The sequence below is a fragment of the Amblyomma maculatum genome, chromosome 1 (assembly GCF_055883805.1).
Source record: "Amblyomma maculatum isolate TAMU_Amacu chromosome 1, ASM5588380v1, whole genome shotgun sequence".
In the NCBI taxonomy this organism is placed as follows: domain Eukaryota; kingdom Metazoa; phylum Arthropoda; class Arachnida; order Ixodida; family Ixodidae; genus Amblyomma; species Amblyomma maculatum.
The window spans coordinates 10,026,992-10,043,715 of NC_139344.1; the positions used below are offsets into that span (position 1 = coordinate 10,026,992).

A 16,724-nucleotide genomic window follows, 5' to 3' on the forward strand; every position below is an offset into this window, starting at 1 on the left:
ATGTTACAAGTTCCTCGAAGGTCGGTTTTGAGACAACGGCTTCGACGCACAGAGGCAGCGACAGCAGGGGGACCTGATGATTTCAAGCGGACGGTGCAAGACGCCATGGTCGGCGGTTTGTCAAACGTACCCGCTTTGTTAAAGCACAGGCTTCTCGGGGCCGATGTGCGGCCTGTGTGCAAAGCCGCAGTACTCAGGACGCTACGCGCCTTCAGGAATGTGGAGCCGTGGGCGATGAGACGTAAGTGTACGCTCGCTTCGACATTTTTAAAGCAATTCTAAAGCATATACAAATACAGTGTGAGAGAAGATAGAAATAAGCATTAAAACAGATGACACAAATGGCAATACCATGACTAAAGCCTGCCAGCATGTATAAAAACAAACAAACATGAAATCCAAGTTAGAAAGTACTGACTTCGTTCAGACCACAAGACTCTTACTGAAAGGTAGGAAATGCGGTTAGAATTTAGCAGAAATAAAAAGGGCCACAGGATTGGAGTATGTCAGTTTACATCCCCATTTCAAAGAAAGGCAGTGCCAAAGATTGTTCCAACTACCGCACGATCGCGCTTATTTCACATGCTAGCAAGGTGATGTTTAAAATCCTCCAAGGTAGGCTGCAGCAGTATGTGGATCGGGAGCTTTCGGACGTGCAAGTTGGGTTTCGCAAGGGCAGAGGAACTAGAGACCAAATTGCCAACCTTCGCTGGATCATGGAAAAAGCAAGAGAGTTCCAGAAACCCATCTACTTCTGCTTTATTGATTATGCGAAAGCGTTTGACTGCATAGATCACAGCAGATTGTGGCAAGCTCTCCAAGGGATGGGAGTTCCAATTCACCTCATCTGTCTCCTCAGGAACCTGTATGAAGGACAAGAGGCCACAGTCAGAACTGGGCATGGTCTTACTGATTGGTTTCCGATTGAGAAAGGAGTGAGGCAAGGCTGCATACTGTCGCCCTGCCTATTCAACCTATATGCAGAGTGCATCATGAGGAAGGCCGGTCTGGACGAGTCTTCAGCTGGAGTAAAGATTGCTGGAAAATGTATCAACAACCTTAGATATGCGGATGCTACCACTTTAATGGCAGAAAGTGAAGTGGAACTCATGAGACTTCTGATGCGCGTACAAGAAGAGAGTGAGAAGTTTGGGCTTAAACTGAACATTAAAAAGACAAAGATCATGGCGTCTTGCCCTATCAAGTCCTGGAGCATCAATGGACAAGTGGAAGCTGTGACAGATTTTCTCTTCTTGGGCTCCAAGATTACCTCGGAAGGAGACTGCAGCCATGAAATTAGGAGACGCCTGCTTCTGGGAAAGAGAGCAATGGTTAGCCTTGACCGCCTAGTAAAGAGCAGAGACATTAGTCTGCCAACCAAGATCCGTATAACTCGTGCTATGGTCTTTCCAGTTGTGATGTATGGATGCGAGAGTTGGACTGTGAAAAAGGCTGACCGCCGAAGAATTGACGTGTTTGAATTGGGGTGTTGGCGAAGACTCTTGAGAGTTCCTTGGACTGCCAGAAGATCAAATCAGTCGTTATTGTCGACCATAAACCCTGACTGCTCATTGGAGGGTCAAATTCTAAAGTTAAAGCTCAGCTACTTTGGTCATCTGATGAGAAGAGAGGAGTCGCTGGAGAAAGATTTGATGTTGGGAAAGGTTGAGGGTCGCCGGAGAAGGGGTAGGCAGCGAACGCGATGGTTAGATGGCATCCTCGAAGCACTGCAGATGAAGGTATGTGATGTTAGGAAGGTAGTGAGAGACCGGAAAGCGTGGCGTGACATGGTCCATAGGGTCACGCAGAGTCGGACACGACTGAACGACTGAACTGAACTGAAAAAGGGCTGACAAGGTTAGCGGTCATGAACGTCAAGTTTTCGCTAGCAGTCTACAGCCTAGAGACAGTATACAGCCTAATAAGAAGAACAGGGGCGCCGTTAACGCAAGAATCGACCATTTAATGAAGTCTGCTGCCAAATTAGACCCCGCTATAAAATGATGAATTTAGCTATATGTCGCATTCTGGCCACGCCATAGAAGCACGAAAACTTCCGCTCCTAATGCTGCGCTCTATGAGTTGATCACCTTCCTGAAAAGGTAGGTATAAAGTAGCGATGATGAGCTTCTGCTTTAAAAATTCAGCGTATCAGCAGTATGGTTGGTAGTTCGGTGAAATATACCTACCCTAACTAGTTCAGAGCTCTAAAGCGTGCTGCTCCTCAAATAAAGGATAAAATTACAGTTTATATAGAACATGGTGCAAACACTGCATAAAAGTTGAAATGCAGAGAATCCTATTTTATCTCACATCTCACTGCTATAGTTCAGCAACAGCATCTGACAAGTACTACATTCGTGTCCCGTATACTTTGCCGCCACTGCAGTAAACAAAGCCTGAGACAAGCATTCAGTTGCATGCACTGGTGAATTAGTTGCAAAAGAGGCAACGAGAAGACTGTGTCAATAGAGGCAACCTGATGGAAGCAGATTCGCTGTTTACGTTTCGCCTGTTTTATTGCGTAACCAATGCTATGCCAGGTTTCAGCCTGTCGTGTAAATCCGGCCGGTAGCCACGTTTGACCTTTAGAGCTACCGCAGATGGGGCCCCTCTTCAAGCCGTTGGATAAACCCGGTCGGTAGCCACGCCGCGGCTCAGAAGAAGAAAGAACAGAAAGAGAAGCTACGTCGGCTTTGCTTACGCAACCTACCGGGTTTAACTAAAGCTAAACCCCAGCTAATTTTATTTTGCTACGCTTGGTCCATCTTTCAACCACGGATTATCGCCATGGCTGATCATCATGCTACCAAGCTTTCTCGACCATCTCGTGGCAGAGCGTGTAGCAGTATCCTGAAGAGTGTGGCTGTTATTGTTCGCTATATAAACGCGTGCAACTCGTAACAAGTGTCAACGGTGGCGCATACTCTATACATATAGCATGCATTAGAGGCCTCTTTGTAGTGTTTTTTTTTTTTTAAACATTATACGCAAGATATGCAGTGCACCTATCACTTTCGGCCACAATTCACAGTCTTGCTGTCACATTGTGAAGACCCCTACCTGCAGTCTTTGATGCAACGGGGAAATATCCCACGGGCCTGCTACAAGGATCTCGCGTCGACCTTGGAGCTTTCGACCAATGCATCGAGACGGAGGTTCGCGACACTCTGGGAAAACAGGTGTCGCACGGCCAGTACTGCAATGTCCAGTTCCACCTAAACAACATTACCATTTGGGACCAATTTCTGGAATATTTGTCGGATGCGCTGCATCCAAGTGTAAGTAATGTAACACCCTGTCAGGTGCGTTCCATAACGTGGCTGTACCACTGCCCTACAGGACCAAATTACAAGTTTAATACGAATAAATATCAGATGACACACGCGATCGACGGCGAAAGCGCACCGCGATTAGGCGAAAACACGACAGTGCCTTCGTTTAATGGTCGCGGGACGGAAGGAAATTTCTTGGAAACGAAGTACAGGACCCGATGTTATGAATGCCCCGAAAAAGTGCTCAGCTTTTCTGGTAACGACTTTTCTACCAAAAAAGTATGCCTATTAAGGCAGTCTAATAAAATGTTTATAGAGACGCATAATATCATAAATGTAAGGTCTTCTTTTTTGCAAGAATATGAGCTGGTGTTAAAAAAGCGTCTAGCATATGTGACTTTTACAAACTGAAATGCAATGAACCAGCTAAAGTAGGTTTTCAGAGTGAAAAAAGGAACCATGAGCAGCGATGTCCTGTAATGCCTTCAGTAGTGTCTCATTATTATTTTATTCTCGGTGAGGAAGTGAGAGAACCGAATAAACGAACGTCTTGCAGAAAATTTAGACGGTATCTCTGATGCTCAGCGCTTAGGCAATCAAATGCGCAGTTACAGTTTTTTGCGCCCTTTGTGCACATTAATTTAGGACGCCCCTGTCGGGCGCTTCCATTCATGACCCGCACTAAAAGCTAAGCTGTGTGTTTCAGCTAACCCGCTGTTACTGTGGCGGCAGCAAGACAGGCCGACAGACACGCGCGTATGACGCATCGGGACGACTTGTACCTTTGAAAGGAACGCGTGGCACATGAATTGTGTAGTCCTTGGAATCAGAATGGCTGTCGTCCTCAGACGCAGTCTATCTAAGTATTACTGAGAGTTTTTTAGATAGAGCATATAAAAGGCCGAGATCTGTCTTGGACATTGTAGAAGCTACCGATAGCAACAACGCCACTTACATAGGGATGGTAACTATAACATGCTATTACGCCAAATATGCTGCTTTGGGCTTTTAATGTTTTTCTTGAAGGATTTGTGCGATAGTAATCCGTATCGCCGGTTAACAGCTTATAGTTTTAGCTTCCTACTTGGATTGCAGACGCTAGAACTTCTTCGTTTTTTTTTTTATTTTTCAGTTTCTTGAACGCAAGGACATGCTATTCAATACGGATAATCACCTTGATCGACTTGGGATCTGCTTTCTAGACGACTGCACCCAGCAAGATTTGCAAGCTTTCGTAGACGCAGGTATCTGCAAACAGTTTGCCTCGAGAGACTTCAGCAAAAGAAAAAAATAATAAAATAAAAACTATAGACGAAGTGAAAATAACGTTTTCATGCGTTGAGAACACTTGCCTTAGGTGCTACTTGCACATTTTTCACTATTCACTGCAAAGAAAAAAACTTTTTAGAGCGACTAATAGTGACAACAAAATGCGCGCGCTCACCAAATCTTCGCAGTTTGGATGAGCTGTCATTTATAAGCACCTGCCGTGGTGGTCCAGTGGGTAGGGCGCTCGCCTTCTGTGCCCAAGGATGCGGGATCGAATCCGAAACGCGGCAGCCCCTTTTCGAGGGAGGCGAAAAGCAAGGCACCCGTGTGCTGCCCGAAGTCAATACACGTTAAAGATCCTCAGGGGGTAGAAATTTCCGGTGCCCTCTACGACGTCTCTCACAGCCTGAGTTGCTTTGGGACGTTAAACCACGCAAGCCAACCAACATTTCATTTATAACAATGGATAAGCATTAAAAAAAAGCATACATACTGCAAAGTCTGACATACAGTCTGCTCCTTGTATACAGTTCTCGGGGGCCATGCATGCAATATGAACAGAGGAATATGTGCGCATGCGCTGATGATTATGATCCGGGTTATGCGAGTAAAACAAAAATTGCCGTTTGTGCGTTGACATGACACTCTCCGCTGTCTTCGAAATTTCCGCTTTTTATCAGTCGGACGCAGACGCCTGCAAGCCGGTTTTAGGGAAGTCTGGGAAGATTATTTGAGAATTAAGAATCGTTTTCCAAAATTCTAGGTTTGCAGTAGGCCTTAGGTAGACTTTAGGGATGTAACTATAGGCCCTGGCTTCCGTAAAATCCTTTTATGCCCCTGATCACCAAGCGCATTCTTGGTCACTTTTAGATATACAGTAAGCTGTTGCCTTCATCGCGCAAGGGAAGAAACGTATATGACCTATTTGGGTTGGATATGACACGCGCTTAGCAAATATTGCTGGCCAGGTCACGGCTGACACACTAGTCAAAATAAGATATGAGATCATTGTACGGTACTGTTCTCAACCCCTGATTTTTTTTTATTGCGTTATCGGTAGTTCGCGGGCATGAAATTTAATTCTTCGGTGGTATCAAATTACAGAGCCATGAAACTATGTTATTTTTACCGTAGTTATGCAGTGCAAATGAGATTTACGCTTAAAAAGAACTAGCTTTTTTTTTTTTTAAACCTTAACGCCTACACTTGTACATATATGAAGTCATCTATGCGTCACCCCTGGCACGATTACTGGGACAAGTGCTTCGATTGGAGGCCTTTTTAGAGGGTGACAGGCTACCCTGTATTGATTATGCAAAATGTTTCACTCCATACAAAATTGAATCCTGTTAGTGAATTTGCGAAGCTCATTCTCCGAGTGAACAATTTTAGACTGCGCCTCATTCGCGGATTCAACGATTCCTACTTCTTTTAGCAGAGAACCGCCGAGTATTACTCAGCTCTGAGGAAGCACTTATGCGCGCTTAGTTCTTGCACTATATATGGGCAACTGAGCGCACGTCCAGAGGTTCTGCACTGGAAGCACGATGTGAACAGATTATCATCTTCTTTCTCTTGCACATGGGAGAGAAGTGAAGTCCAGCTTTGACATTTACAGGTATGACCGCAAAACTACAGGCCGATACGTATGTTAGGCGAATTGGTAGCCGTTTGCTTGTTCCAGAGACTTGTCCCTGATAGTAGATACGTGCATATATTTGTCTTTGCATATAATTTTTCATAGCTTCTCTTCTTTCTTAGGTCTCATGCCTTCTTTCTCACTCATTTTGTATATTTCTGCCCATGCACTGTTACCCATTCCATTCTCTGCCAGGCCATTTTAAGGTACCAACCTTACGCTAGAGAATCATGGTGATCTGGATCTATTTTTCCTTTTATCAATGAAGAAACGCTATCACTATCGTCGCAACTACTGTTACCATCGTATAAAGTAGGTGCCTATAGTGAGACTGAAACAGCTAACTCGCTTCTCCAGCCCTACCCTTTTCACTATCCTTATCACGAAGACGCAGCCTAGTCTTAGCGCATCGACCCGTCGCGGTGGTGCAGTTGCTATAGGGCGCTAGACTGCCGAGCCCAAGGATGCAGGATCGAATCCCGGCCGTGGTGGCTGCTTTTTGATGGAGGCTAAAAGCAAGGCGCCCGTGTGCTGTGCGATGCCAGCGCACATCAAAGAACCCCAGGTGGTCGCAATTTCCGGAGCCCTCCACTACGCCGTCTCTCATAGCCTGAGTCGGTTTGGGACGTTAAACCTCACAAATCAAACCAAATTCTTGGAGCACCCAGCATACGGAGAAGCCATTCCTGATACATAATAGAAAACCCGTCGCGGTGTTGGAAAGTGAGAGCCGCCCGCTGTCTTGATCCCGTCGTAAGATACCCAAATCTCACTGCGTTCGTAGGCAGGCTATTATTAAACTTAATTAAATTCAATGCGTCAGAAGCGATTGCGAGTTACTGTGTTTTTTCTCGATTTTATCTCCAGGTTTGTCCCTTCCAGTGTAGGGAAGGGCGCTGCAGTGCTGCAGAGGCTGGCTGATTTCTTGTAGTCGAAGCTGCCCTCATTGCCTGTTGCGCAAACAGTTTCTCCGCTTTTAGCGTGCGCTTCCAGCACCAGGCCGTTGATAGTGGTCTCTTACGTCATATCTCCAGCGTGGCCCTCCTCATCCCCCCCCCCCCTCCGTCTCCGTTCTCCCCACCACCGCCGCTTGTTTTGGATCTTCCGATCACTATCTTCAGACGGTGTTCTCACCGACACTTGACCTGTTAGGAGAAAAAGACGCCGGTCTCTCTCGCTCTTTGTGCATATACTCGTAGTCGGCTTCTGGACTACAGAGAAAGTGCTCAGAATTCGTCCATAAATAATATCGCATTTGCAAGTTCAAACAAATATGTGAAAAAATAGCAAAGATGGCATTTAGTGCAAATTTTGATTACATAAGTTACAAACGCGAATAGCCGCATTATACGAATAGCCGGTTATCAGTCATCATGTTATTCGCCGAGGACTGAGAAGTGACTCTACTCGCCTGCTCCGACCTGAAAGCCCAAAAGGCGTTAGTCAAACGAACAATGGCGGCAGCGGAAGCCATTGTGGCCCCGTACTAGGGACTGCACCTAGTGTTTGTGAGGGGAAGGGCACTAAGCCTGACCCAAGAGCAACCTCCATGTAACTCATTCTTTTTAATAAACGTTTTCACCACCACCACTGGCTTCATGGATTTGCAAACGATTTGAAAAATTGCGTAAGGCAAAAAATATTTATCACAGCCGGTTCAAGCGATGTGCTGTTCCTGTAATGTCTCCCGTTATCGTGAGCAAAGCGTTTCGTACATTTAACGCGTGAGCATTAGTACCCTCATGTCAGAAAACAAAAATGTTTGGTGGCATACATGGCGTCATCGTCACGACAGCAGATGGCATGGCTGAGTGGGAAGCAGCTGCCAACTTGGGCAGCCCCTTTCAGGGCCCACTGAAAGGAAGGACGGGGAAGGTCAAAAGTCGAAATGCCGTTAGATATTGAACGATCCATCACACTCGCGCAAGAACTTTTGACCTAGCTTGAATAGAACTAGACCAAGCGGCATTTGAAAATGACTCCTAAATTTTCCCTTTTGACTCATACGCCGGTGCGCGCCGCAACGTAAGCGAAAAAAAATAATAAAGATTACAGCCCCGGACTGTGCTCCGCCCACAAAGACATCACCGAGCAGTTGGTTTGTTTACTTCCGTTTGGAGCTCTCGCTCCTCTCGCTTCGCCTGTTTGGCTACTGTGCTACTGCGAGTTCTCTCCGACATGGAGCCGAGCTGAAGCAGTAGACGCGCAAAACACGGCGAGTGGCTCTGGAGCCACTGATAGAAACTGACTATGAGCTAATTTATGCAGACGTTCCCACGGTGACCACTAACGTTGGATAAAACGGCTCAATATGACTGTTGTCCGGTCGCCATTTAATAACCGGTCGCAAAAGAAATGCTGTTGCACGCTATAGAATAGTATTCTATAAAACAAATCGAAAGATGCGCAAGACGGCGAACACAGCATACCGCATTTCCATGTTCTGGCCTTCACCCTTATCTGTAATGCATTGAAGTACATCGTCATGCACTATAGAGTACAATACTGCAATTTTGGACGCTTTTCGAGCGAAACCTTTGGTACAGTCATTAACATTTAGCAAGATACTGGAGCAGCATTTTATACCTGTATTAGCATCACTATAGGCAGTGGTATTATAGTGCAGGCTACGCTGGATGATGAATAGGCGCATGCGCAACCTACATACTCCTGAATGACTACCTGAGCGCTTTATTTGCGTGAGGCGAGGCCTAAATTGATTCGAACTTCGTTGCTAATGGCAGCTTTTGGTTGCTCGCGCTCGCCGGCAGCCATGTGAGCCCTCTTGCTCGATGCGCGGCCAATGTACTGCATGCTGACGGCACGCATTCACTAGGCATGTCGCTTTTATCGCAGTCTTGGGAAAAGGAATGTTGCAGTCTCGCTTTTTACCTTGTCTCTTTCAGTGATGAGTTGCGCATTTGTTACCACTTGGCAAGCGTGATAGCAACTAACAGTGGCTACTCCTAGTCCCAGACACTGTCTTTTGAGAGGGGCCACTACTTTGATTTTGTATCCGGTGTCATTTGTTCGGTGGCAATATAAACACGATACCAATGTTGTATTTGTAACGCTTTCCGCGGGCATATTAGTTATAAATTTAGTTGCACGCAACGATAGCAGCTGAGAGGAAAAACAACTGCTTCGTCCAAAGGCCCCTCGCTTGCAGCGAGCAATTTGCAAAAACCATGCAACCTTCCCCTCAGGCACGAATGAACGGCAAATCGTCCCCGAAAATGACAAGATAAAAAGCAAGACTGCAATATTCCGTTTCTCACAGATGCGATCAAGACGAAGTTCCCGATTAATGCGTGCCGCCAATGCAGTAGATATACTGTGCATCAAGCAAGAGGGCCGTATGCCGGCGAGCGCGAGCAGCGAAATGCGACCAATGGTCCCAAAATTCGGAAAAACATGATGGCTAAAAGCCACGCCTCCCACAAAACAAGCGCTTAGGCAGTCGTTCAAGCGAATGTAGGACGCCCATGCGCCAAGTAAATATTAAGAGTAGCCTCGACGTTATAATATCGCCGCCTAATGACGCCAAAACAGCTTCAAAGTGGTGCTCCGGCACCTCGCAAAATTTTGTCCATGATTCTATCTCGTGAGCATTGTTAGTTCGATAATATTTGGGGAAACATGCATCGCTTGCATGCATTGCTGGTTAGCATGTGAATGGTCCAAAAGTAACATTTTCTCTTGGTTTTGATCAGTTTAGAGCTTGTTATAGTCAAAGGTGCACAAATTTCACATAGTTATTTAGCAGCAGAAATAATCGTCTTCCGAATTTGCAAACACAGAGTGCCAGGACAGGAATTTGTATGATTATATGTAATTCATCTGTTTTTTATTTTACAGTCAAGCCGTCAGCAATAAATATTAACGTGTTGAACTGCATCACAGCACAACCCGAACCTTGGAACCGAAAGCAAACAGCAGTTATGTAAGTCACTTTAAGAACTATATATGTTTTATTAATTAGAAACTTTAAAACTCGGGGTATATCTTTCGATGCGACAAAAAGATCGCCGCCAGGAGGTGCTACAGAGAAGCCGTTTTTTTCTATTGGCCTCGAGATCGAGTAGAGTCGCCACCTAGCGGCATAGCGGTGAACCCTACCCAGTGTGCATGCGTGTTCACGTAGCGTGCCAGCCCGCATTTATTTACGTGCGCGCACGCGGCTTGTACAAGAGTGCTTTTTGTTTGTTTCGCGGTTCTTGTGAGCTTTTGCTTACCTATCTGCGTCTTGCAAAAGAAATATGAACAGACTATTACCCCATGCCCCATTTAAAAAAAAAAAAATAAATAAACTTGTCCATATTGAGTATGTTACGCAGGAAAGGACATCATCAGTCGCGGTCTTGAGATTCTTTGACAAGCGGGGTCTCAAACGAAGTGCTGCTGTCGTTAGGCGCCGTACGTGAAAGCAAAGAGGTTGCTGCCGTCAGTACAACCTAATGGAACGCTCAAAAATCGTATATTCCCGTTTCTGTTTGGAATACCGTAACTACTGAAACATGCGACCGCAGACTGCTGCACAGCAAAATTCAGTTTGAACATAGCACTCTGTGCCTTCTGTATCCACGATAGAGTTGTCCGAGTATTCTTTTCTTTTTTTTTTTTTTTTTTTTTTTTTTGCTGTTAAACCTTATTTGCACTGTCTCAGTGGTATACGCGCTCGACTGCTGATTTCGAGAACGAGGGTTTCGATCGCGGCCGTTAAGGCTCTCCACGGCTGTGGGTGTGGGAATCGACTTCAAGTTAAACAATCCGACATGGTCAACGACACCGAGGCCCGCCCCTACTTCGTCCGTCATATATCCGATGTCGCATAGCGCGTTAAACCCATATATGCATTTCATTTCTTCTTTTTTTTTTTTTCTGTTGAAGGATTCTGCGCGTCCGTCACAGTGGTAATGAGCACATTTCGCTTTAGAGAAATGCTCGAACGTTTCAGAAACAAATCTTTGCTGCCCCTGTTTCACTAAATATTACATAATACAGATAGATCAATGTACACTGGTAGCCCATTAGAATCATTAGAACCCCTTTTCGTTTGAACTACTTTTACACAAAATAGGTATAGCCAGCAGCCCTCAGTGCTCTACATGTGATGTGTGTGTAGATTTCGAACATTTGGTGACCTACCTGCCAACGGTTTACTGCACATCGCAGGACACTGCGTATTAATTTAGGCTTAGCAAAAGACACGACCTTGCGCCTTGAACATGTCCTAGGTCCTTGGTGCGACGGGTCGTCGGATGCGCAATCTACAACGGCCTTATTAACTTTTCCCAAGGACACAGGGTTGATCGAGACCCTTTAAAACTGATCTTTGTGGGATTATGTACGTGTGAAAATGTGCGACAGTGATTCTTTTTTTTTTTTTGCATTCATTTTCCCCTCCCCTCCCACACTTTGTCATCCTCATCCCTTACCCCTCATCAGGAGTAGCATGCTAGGCTCACCACCAGGCAGATATCTCCTATTGGCATTAAAATCTCTCTCTCTCGCTCTCTTTTTTTCGTCTGTGCTGACTTTCGAGCAAACTTGTTAATTATTTCTGACAAGGGGTGTAAAATAGCTTCGTTCGGGCTTAATAACAGGTGTTTAGTTCAGGAATAAATACATATTTATAGTAGCATGATAAGATGAACTCCATTTCATTCCGGATAGTTTTATATCCGGCACCTGTTTTGGAAGTAAACGAGAGAACCGCCCCAAGTCACTGATCAACAATAATTACAATGATAAATAAATCTTCAGCCTTCAAAATTTCTTGCCAGAACATTACAGCGACCAAGAGCAGTTTTTACGATGTCTTCGCGGCTAGTGATTCGCAGCTTGTACTTTAACGTTACGGAAAGTTAATCACTGATGGTTCTAAATTTTCTCAAGTGTAAAATTTCTGTCACATGGTGAAATTCATTGTCATTGAAAAAAGAAGTAATTAAACTACTAATTTGCCATTTATAAACATCACACACATCAGGAATTCCTTTTCCCTCGGTTTCAGGAAATCAGTTAGACTCATTTCACAGTGCAACACCAGATTATCTACCGCAAGAAGCGTCCGCCTTGTTGTGAGCTTGGCGAACTCAATCCACTCACTGCTCTACACGTGAGCAGTCAGTCAGCTTTCCTGTGCGGCGAGGTTTCCTGTATAGTGTAGGTGTAATCTCATTTTGGGTGAATACTTGTGCCTGGTTGTCTAGTCAGAGTTGATGTCCACTCAGTCTACGGCAACCCGCCGGGCAGTAAGCTGTCAGTGCTACATTTAACCTGCTTAATACTCGAGTCAAGTACGATATATAATGCACCAGGCTGCCTCTATTTATTCTAAAGTACCGCGGGTCAGAGCACGAACCTTGTATCTCCGTAGGCTTGACACTAAATTTGCTTGCCTCACTCCTATAAAACACGCGCACGCTGTTAAAAAGATATGTCATGTTGAGGCCCAATTATCAGGCCTGTGAGCACCGTACAAAGCAAAAAGCGTGCAAAGCAATGCATGTAAATCTAGAAGGCGGGTTGTTGCGTGCCTTGTTTTCCTAAAATACGCACATTTTTTTTTGTTCTATTGAAGAAATATTTTTTTTTCTGCCATATTGGAACACTCTAAACAATAAATCGCTAATGCACTGCTTCAGGCAAGTTTTCATTGCCAATAAACCCGCCGTAAACTCGGAAGCAGACAACGCTGCGTGCGCTTCTGCGAGCGCCGCCAGCTGCCAATCCCCAGTATCGGAATGACGGTGGCGCCACCTCTAGGTCGATCTCGTGGCGAATACGGAAAAGTAGCATTATGTCTATACCGGGTGTTTCAGCGAAGCATTTCAAGAATTCCTGAATGTAGGGAGCTTGAACGATAATAAAAAAAAAAAAAAAACATTTCAAGGGGACGTTCACAGCGATAGCGGATGTAATTTACAGCAAATACTCTACTAACTATGTGCTCACGGAATATCTCGCACTAATTAAGTTTTATTCAGACAAATTTAGTAGTCAGCATCAATTCGACGCTCGAAGCCGTGCGCAAGGGAATACCATATAAGTTTCTGGAAATCTGGAAAAAAAAAACGCGAAAAAAGAAACTTCCTTTAAAAGCCACTAAGTGAGAGAAAACCAGGCGCTTTTTTGTGCACAAAACCGAAATTGAATGCCTGAAACGCTTGGAGACGCGCCAAATTCGAACTGTGCACTGTACAGCGTCGCATCATGCACTTCTTTTCACTTAGTTCTTAAGATAACCGGCACACCGTTGTCAATGGCTATCCTTTCCCTCGCAACAAGTTGCGAAATAAAGATCGGATACAGCTAAACGCTACCTTTAAGGACATGATAAGAGAGTTTAGTGGCTCCGATTTGTCGGCTCTATTTGCAGATCCTCAACTGCTTACATGCACTTTACTGGTCGCTTAAGCAGTAACGTTTTAATTTGGATTTCTGTTATCCTACACATGCTCCTTAGCATGTAGCAGTAACATACGACATTACATAAAAAACCTCCTGACATAGATATCAACACCTGCTTTAACTACGCCGTATGAACATCCCAGCGTGGCCTGGGCGCAGCCTGCCTAACTTGGGACACAAGGGTCTTGGAGGGCTGGATTCCGATCTCACCTTCCCATCTCAAAGACGAAACAATTTGCAGCGCCTGCCAACTGGGCCTTACTATGCGGCCTAGTGACGTCACACAACCTGATGGCCAGTCAGCGCGCGGCCGAGTCACCTGGCCATATCTGCGGTTTCTTGCTCGCAACACCGACTCTGACAACGTCGATGTCGGTTTTTCTGGAGAAAGGGGACTTCATTGCTCTTGACTTAATAAAATACTGCATGCAGTTCGAATTTGGTTCCCTAGGCAATGTGACACGTCACAGCGGACGTGCCGCTTCCACCAAGCTTCTTGCGCGTTTCGGTTTTGTGCGAATAAAGTGCCGGGTTATATCGCCCAGCATGGCTTGAGGACATGAGTTTTTATTCTTTTCTGAAACATATATTGCCTTGCCTTGTACACGGCTTTGAGCTTCGCAGAGTGTTTTAGTCATTTGGCTGTATAATCAAAAGGGCTTTCACGGTAAATTATGTCTCCCAAGGTTGAGAGCTTGTTCGTGAATATATTCTCTCTATTTAGAACCCTAAACTTTCGGCCACGTTTGAAAGCACTCTGAAGTACGGGGTATATCAAACTGGCAAGGAAAGACAAAAAATATATTTATCAATCGAGTTTCGCTCGTCGCGCGCTGCCTTGCGCATGGCGTTGATCACAGCGAAGCTTCATTTAGAACCATCTATAACGTTTTGATTGCTTCCTTCTGGTCAAGTCTACACTTCAGAAAGCTCTAGGAAGTGGTAAACGCATGCCTCAGAAAAGATGGTCCCGATGTATTGCATAATCGAAGGTGCGCTAAATGTTTTCACCAGCAAAGACACGTTTTCACATTTACCTTCCTTAAATAACTACCGCAATGCATCTGTTCACAATTGGTCTGCATGATCGTGTTAGCAGGAAACGTAGATGAAGACTTCTTCTGACTCCTAACTTGTGAACTCCAAATAACGCAGATCAGCAGCTGGTAACAATTACACACAACTATATTGCGGTTAGAAATTGATTATCTGAGCCTAAAGTGTCGCATACAACATAAGTGGGTAGAAGCTGTTATTGGTCTTCGTGGGATACACAGGGTGTGGCCCAACCACGGTCTATAGTCTCTCGTTCCTCTTTCTTGCTCCAGTAACACGAAACTCGTGCTACATGTCAAATGCGCCTTTTAACGCGACTGCGTTAAGGGCCCCGTATCGCAGAAAAGTCGGTGTCGTCGGCGGCGGCCGCCGTCCCGCGTCGTCCGGCGTTGGCCGTCAGCGAAAAATCCCAGAAGCATTAATAAATAAAAACGAGTAGGAAAAATCGCCGACCTGAGGAATCGAACGTGGGCCTCGGGGGGTGAGAGACGAGCACGCTAACCACTCCACCACGCCAGCTTTTCTCTTTTTTTCTTTATTTCCCACAATACTCTCGCCTTTGTCCATTTCAAACCATCTAGCTGGCGTGGTGGAGTCGGAAACTCCACCACGCCAGCTAGATGGTTTGAAATGGACAAAGGCGAGAGTATTGATTTCGGTGTTGTCTCAGAAATGTCCCTTAGGGAAGTGTATTGTGGCGTATAATAATAATTATGATCATGTAAATTACAGAATTACAGAACACGCAGTTAAGCGAGTGGCAAATTACTTTTCCGCTGTACTTCCTCTTCGCTTGGCGTGCACGTAGCGCCATCATGCGTGTGGCGCACGGAATAAGATAGACAGGGCATGGCCTCCGAGATCTTCATCGCACCGGCTCGGATCGGCAACGATGTTGCCGACGAACTATGATTGCAACTTGAGGCCCGCGCGTTTCGGCAAGGTGGTTGGCAGCGCTTCTACGTCCCGGAAGGATTAATGAATAAAAATGAGTATAGCAAGTTGCTCGATAACGCTATCGCGTTCTATTTTTAAGGGTAGGCGAAGCTTAAGCGTCCTCCAAATTTTTTCTTGTCACCTATCGCCCTAATGAGAGTGCTAAACATGCATGCAGCAACGCGTCTGTGCCTGCCTGCTTCCCTCCCTTCCCCCTTCATTTTTGTCAATTGGTAGCCCGACTGGTTGTGACAAAATATAATGAAAAGCAACGTGTGCAAATAAGATTGGAATAGCTACCAATAGGAAAGTTCATAAACATATTGAACAGTCAGAAAAGCATAGTGTAGGAGCCACCAAGCAGTCATCATAGGTTAAGGGAAAATTCTTGCACCATATTTTCTGAGTCTTGATGAATACAAAGACTAATACTTAAAGAATGATGGATGACAAAAACACGACGCACACATAGGTTATTACAAAGTACTTATTACAAAGCCAGTCAAACTATGTAATGACTATGTTTCATTGTGCAGCATATTCATTTGCTCTCTAGCCATGGCTGTGACCTGCGCCACGTGGATCGGCTATCTCATGCAGGCTGATACAGACCAGGTATTGAGAAGAGGTCTGTATATATTCCTTTTCTATGCATGCTATTGTCACTGATTTGTTGGTGTCGGCAAACGCTCGTAGCTATTCGTGAACTACATGGTTATCGAGAAGAACTTTAATTAGAACCACGATCATGGCATTCTATAGTGTTCTTATGCGATGTGCTGAGCAACATATCAAGTGAAGACTTTGTGCAGCTGCTTTATTAGGGGCATGACGTGCGTAATTTTGTCACTTGGTTCATGCGCAGCGGCGTTCGAGCCAGGCTAGTGTTGCTCCGAGGTTACACACAGACAGGATGAACAAACTCAAAAATTAAGGAGTGGATGGGCAGGGGCAGACTGCAGCATTATTCGCAATATTTGAAATTGTTTACGCCTCGTCGAAGAGGTAATCAACCTTGAGTAGTATATATGAGCTGTCATTTTTCAGTTCCCAGACGTACAGTCTTTGTCAAAAGTGTAGAGCCCAGGGGGTCTGCTTCTGAGCCACTTCGTGCGGCTTGTAATGAACTTCCA

The 16,724-nt window shown here is 45.2% G+C and overlaps 1 pseudogene; it reads left to right on the forward strand.

The window, feature by feature from the left end:
* Positions 1 to 16,724, forward strand: part of LOC146201628 (uncharacterized) — a 48,312-nt pseudogene continuing 31,588 nt past the window's right edge.